Raw genomic sequence first — 5582 nt, 5'->3', positions numbered from 1 at the left:
TTCCCAGGTGGGGAAGCTGGTGTCTGAGGCTGGCAGCCTGCTCAGGTGGCACTGTTGGGAAGTGGCAGTTCTGGGACGGAAGGCAGGTGTGTTGGTGCCTGCACATCTGCAGGTCGTGTCCTTGCAGAGTGGTCCGGTATCAGTCTGTGCCCCCTCACTTATCGATGAGGCCAAAGAGAGAAGAGGCTCCAGGTGTGGTTGCCTGCACATCTGCAGGTCGTGTCCTTGCAGAGTGGTCCGGTATCAGTCTGTGCCCCCTCATTTATCGATGAGGCCAAAGAGAGAAGAGGCTCCAGGTGTGGGTGTGGGAGGACCCGATCCCTAGGCAGCCACTGGCTCATGGCCTCTCCAGAGATGAAAGAGGTCCTGCTGCCGCCCTCTGGTATAACCTGCCTNTGCCACAAACACGTTATGGTGACTGCTTGGCTGCCTGGTCTCCCTGGCCTGGCCTGGCCTGGGGCCTGCCCTGCCCCTGCCCAGGCCTCAGCTGGGAGCCCGGGGAGTCAGAAGTGAAGCTGAGGCTCATGTCCCCTGTGGACCCTTGCAGAGCAGGTGGTGGAGTGGTCCTTTGGCATGTGGACGCCTGCCTCAGGGCCTGAGCGTCTCAGTGGGCACGGAGCCCAGCTCCACCCTCTTTGCGACCAGCGTTCTCGTCTCTAAAAGGCAGTGATCCTTCAGGGTGGCTGGCGTGAGGTTCTGTCGTCCTTGTCTGTCGGAGCTGGAAGGGAGGTTAGGAAAACGTCCAAAAATCGGGCCTGGGGCAGGCATTGCTCCTCCCACTGACCTGGGTTTTAGGCCTTGGCCCCACTAACCCCGTCTCTGTCCTGAGTATGCCAGGCTCCCGCCTTTATTATGTGCTTACTGTTTGCCGGGCTGAACTTGACTGAGTCTTGGATGGGATGGTCAGTGCAGGCTGAGCAGGGAAGGAGGGGGCCTGCCTGGAGGTGCCAGGGCCAGATCCCTGGTGCTGGAGGATGTGCTCAGGGCCAGGTGGGGTTGGGGGCGGCAGAGAAGAGGGCCACTGTGTCTGTAGCAGGTGCTCAGGAATGGCTGGATGGGAGGCTGAGTCAGGGTCTGGAAGGCAGTCAGGGCCCAGGTCTCCTGCTGGGTGACCCTGGGGTGGGCACCAAGAAGTTGCTGTTCTGCATTTGCAAATGAGAGGCTGGACCAGATTGGTGGCTGTAAACTGGGGAATACCCCATCCCTTGGTGCTGTTTGTGGTGCCTGCCCCCAGGAGATTCTGACACGCATAGGAGCCACCATTACTGAGGTGGGAAGTGGGGAACTCCCATACTGCAGCATGTTGTGGTTCGATTCCCTGATTCAGATTCTGGGGGTGGGTGGCAGAAGCCATGAAATGTTCTAGAACAGGGGTGGGGGGATGGGGCAGACCTGTGGGGATCTGATTTCCCAGGGGTGTGGTTCTAGAAATGGTGGATCAGGAGGAAGGCTCAAACCCCTGGGGCCTGGGGGGTCTGGATCCATGGCCGGGGGCCCATGTGCTAGAACAGGCCTCTAAGCTGAGGAGGTCGGGTGAGGGTGCTGAGGGCCCAGCTGGGGGGATCTTGCATCAGTCTCCCCAATGTCCAGGCCTGAGCTGCCCGGGGACTCTTTCGTGGATAAGTCATTGTCTGGGGGCTCTTCTCTGGGGTCTCAGTTTCCTCTTCTGCAGGATGGGAGCTTGGACTCAATGTCTCCAGCTCCTGCATCCCCCCCAGCCCCTCCTGGGAGCTGCTGGAGTCTGTTCCCACGGCCTCAGCCTCACTCGGCACAGAGACCCCAAAGCCAGGGCTGGGCCAGCTGTTGGAGGCGACGGGTGGCCCTGCCCCATCCCCTTCCCATGGGACCGCACTCCCGGCCGTACTTCTGGCCGTGGGGCCCTCCTGTGACTCAGGCTTCCTGGAAGAGGCCCGGGAGGGTTTGGAGGATTCCCCACCACCCCGCTCACTGCCTCATGTCCCCATCAGCTCCCCTGCTGCTGCACATGGTGGCTTTACCTGCCCGTCCACTCTGCCCCCACCCCCCAGAGACGCCTCCTCTTCCTCCTGCACCCCTACCCTGGCATCGTCTGCTGGTGCCTAGAACGCTGGCCCCCTCCTCTGTCCCTTGTGTGGGCCTGGGGCCCCTGCCAAGGCAAACATTTTCTCTCCTTTAATCTCCCGGTCCGGGGTCAGCTGCTGAGGTCCTTCCTCCTGGGCTTTGCTTCTCTCTGGCCGGCTGCCCAGAGGCCCATCTGCTGGGAATTGCCATGCCTGGCTCAGGGGCTGCCTGGGAGTGCCCGGGGCTCCCGGCTACCCCTCCTCATGGTGACCTCCCTGTCCCCTCCCGGGACCCTAGGGAGTCACAAGTCCTCCCCCCAGCTCTGCCAGGCCTCTCTGGGTGAACTTAGGCTTGCCCCTGCCCTTCCTGAGCCTCAGTTTTTTTATCTGGAGAATGGGGAGCTTGGAGGAGACCACCGGACCCCATAGCAGATGGGGTTGGGGATCTGGACAAAAGCCTGTAGCCTTAACGGCTAAGCCCCAGCCACCTGAGCCAGGCTGCCTGCTTCCTATCCCCCCGCGACCTCAGGAACTGCCATCCGTGGGTGCCTCAGTTTCTGAATCTGGTTGTGCCCTTGGGGCTGGGCTGGGAGGGGCTCACGTGGGGGAGGGGCGACATTCACACAGTGCTCCAAACACGTAGTTCCTGTTTTAATCGCAGATTTGGAGATGTTCTTTGCACAAATTCAAACAGCCCAGGAAATACACAACTGTGGGCTCTGGGCTTCTGTGCCTGTGCCTGCATGCGCTGTTCTGCATCTCACCTGAAATTTCCCTTGGTGTTGATCGTAGGCTGATGGCACCCTTGAGTCCTTGTCCCTAGGTCTGCATGGACTCTTGTTTATTAACCAGCCACCCTCCATCCTCCATGATGGGCTCTAATAAATGAGGACTTGGACAGCCAGGGACGTGCATCTGGGTTCCCGGGAGAGTCTCTTGGTCCCGTTGGCAGAATCTTGGTCCTGCACTGGCATCTGTGGGTGATGGGAGTCGGCAGAGAGGGGTGGTCCTGACCCCAGAGGAACTTTATGGATGAGCAGGACGTGCAGGAGCCATCGTCATCTTTCTGGAATGTGTGTCCCACGACTTTGTGATGCCTTGCTGGGCATCAGGAGGCGACATCACGGTATGGAGGGAGGGTGCATGAAGGTCCAGGAAGGGGCGAGCTCGGTGAAGGCCGGCTCCTCCCAGGGGCTCAGGACCTGATGGGACAGTGTCACTCATGATGGCACTGTCCTGAGTCTCTTCTGGGCCATCAGTGGGAACCTGCTGTTTAATCCTCAAGGTAACCTGGTGGCAGCTGCTGTCGCCATTTCCCAGGTGGGGAAGCTGGTGTCTGAGGCTGGCAGCCTGCTCAGGTGGCACTGTTGGGAAGTGGCAGTTCTGGGACGGAAGGCAGGTGTGTTGGTGCCTGCACATCTGCAGGTCGTGTCCTTGCAGAGTGGTCCGGTATCAGTCTGTGCCCCCTCATTTATCGATGAGGCCAAAGAGAGAAGAGGCTCCAGGTGTGGGTGTGGGAGGACCCGATCCCTAGGCAGCCACTGGCTCATGGCCTCTCCAGAGATGAAAGAGGTCCTGCTGCCGCCCTCTGGTATAACCTGCCTGTCTGTGCCTCGGTTTCCCCCTCTGTGAATATGGGTGTGCATTCTCTCTGGGGATGTTGGGAGGCTTAAGAGGGGGTAAGGGGCCCATCTCTAGCGGGCGCTGTGCTGGTGGATTATGCAGGCCTTCCCTGCTCCCACCCACCCCTTGGTGGCCTCCACTGGGCCGGGCGTTCCCACGGCTGCCCAGCCGCAGGAAGCCATCTGGAAGCCTTGTTTACCCCTCCCTCACACCTCCCTGGCAGGAAGTCACCGGAAGGGCTGTCCCGAGGGGCCTCCAGGCCTGTGAGGACAGCCAGCGGCTCAGGGGTCTGTGTTGTGGAGTCCCTGGGTAGAGTGTGGGGGCAGGGAGCTCAGAGACCAGAGCCGGGAGGAGCTGGGTGCTCCAGGGGCCGCTGTGGCATGTGGGCTGGAGCGTGGACGGAACCATTCATTGAACTTCCATCTGTCCATCCACCCAGTCAACTACCCCTCCCTGCCATGGGCCCCAGACAAGCCCAGCAGGGCCCTGGTCCAAGAGGCCCACAGTCTTGGACACGGGTGAGGCCACTCTGGCTTCAGCCCAGGTGGTCTGTGAGATGTCAGGGAGGCGTGGGGTCCTAGGAGCCAGAGGAGAGGCCTCTGGCACCACGCAGATCACCATGGGTGGGGGCTGGGTCAAAGAAGTGGTGCCTAGGAGGGGAGAGTTGGGGAGAGGGCCGCAGGCAGAGGGCACAGCCTCTGGGAGGGGGAGAAGCCACCAGGCTCAGAGGTGGGGGTGGTAGGTGAGGTGGAGAGGTGGGCAGGCCCAGCCCAGCAAGATCTTAAATGATGCCAGGAGAGGTGGTGGTAGCGCTGCAGACCCCTCTCTCTCCACCACCTCCTCCAGCCCTCCGGCCCCTCCCTGAGGGCCCCCCAGATCAGCCCACAGGTCTTGATGTGCCTGGAGCAGGCTCAGGGGCCTGGGCTTCCACCCTTGGGATATGTCCAGCTGCCCTGGTATTTGTGGCAGCTCAATGTCCACTCCCTGGCCTGAGTGTGGCCAACTGGGCCTGGGGATTGTTCCCACGGACACTGCCAGCTGGGCCTGCCTGGACCTAGGGGGGACTTTGACCCTGGTGGGGCCTTGCATCCTGTGTTTTTGCTTCCCGCCCGCAGGAGTTGGGTGGGCTCAGGGGTCAGACGGCCCTGCCCCAGCAAGCCATGCAAGGCCAGGGGGCAGTCCGCCAGCCTCAGTTTCCTCCTCTCTTCCCCTTCCTCCTCCTGTTTCTCTCCTTCTCCCTCCCCCATCACTATTTCTCCCCTCCCCCACCCCCTCCTCCCCTTGGCCCATGGTCCTTTTGGGCACAGCCCTCCCTGAGAGCCTGTTGAGGTTTCAGGGCCTTGGGCGAGCTTCCTTCGGCCCCCTCCCCATGAGGAAGTGAGTGTGAGAACTGGGGCTGCTGGAGGCTGGTCCGTCAGGAGCCTCGGCTGGTCTGGGGCAGGGATAGATGTTCCGGGGCACGAGTGGGTGAGAACTGGCTGGTCCCAAGCGCCTACTGAGTGCACTGGGCCTGCTGTTCTGAGGTCCAGCCTCATGGCAGCCCTGGGGTGTGAGCACCTCTGTTTTCAGAGGGTGTGATAAGCCCTAGAGAGGACCAGCTGCCTCCCTGAGGTGTGACAGGTGAGCCGGGGTTCACCCTGCCTTGTAACGAGACACTACGTGAAACAGAACGGGCACGGGATGGCCAGCCTCAGGGGAGGCCACTGCAGGGTTTGAAGGACAGTTGGCCTCACTCACGGCGGAGCGGCGCTGGGCACCGTGCGGGCAGTGGTGGCCGGGTTCCTTGGGTTGCCGAGTTGCTGATGGAATGGAAGAAGCGTTGAGAGGCATTGGGTGAGTGCTGGCCTGGGTCCAGAGCCTGAGGAGGCTGGCCCTGCTTTGCCACAGCCTGGCCTTGGGACAGTGGCCAGTCTTGGCCCC

At 61.5% G+C, this 5582-nt stretch overlaps 1 protein-coding gene across 1 annotated transcript in view; it reads left to right on the top strand.

Annotated features, from left to right (window-relative positions):
• The first annotated feature begins 709 nt into the window (after positions 1-709).
• PTP4A3 (protein tyrosine phosphatase type IVA, member 3) overlaps positions 710-5582 on the top strand; it is a 32833-nt gene continuing 27960 nt past the window's right edge. Inside the window, exon 1 of the mRNA XM_008588027.1 lies at positions 710-729. The gene's annotated coding sequence lies outside the window, so the exon portion shown is untranslated. The remainder of the gene's footprint in view (positions 730-5582) is intronic.

The sequence above is a fragment of the Galeopterus variegatus genome, unplaced genomic scaffold (assembly GCF_000696425.1).
Source record: "Galeopterus variegatus unplaced genomic scaffold, G_variegatus-3.0.2 Scaffold4637, whole genome shotgun sequence".
NCBI classification, from domain to species: Eukaryota; Metazoa; Chordata; class Mammalia; order Dermoptera; family Cynocephalidae; genus Galeopterus; species Galeopterus variegatus.
This window is presented reverse-complemented; position numbering and strand designations above follow the sequence as displayed.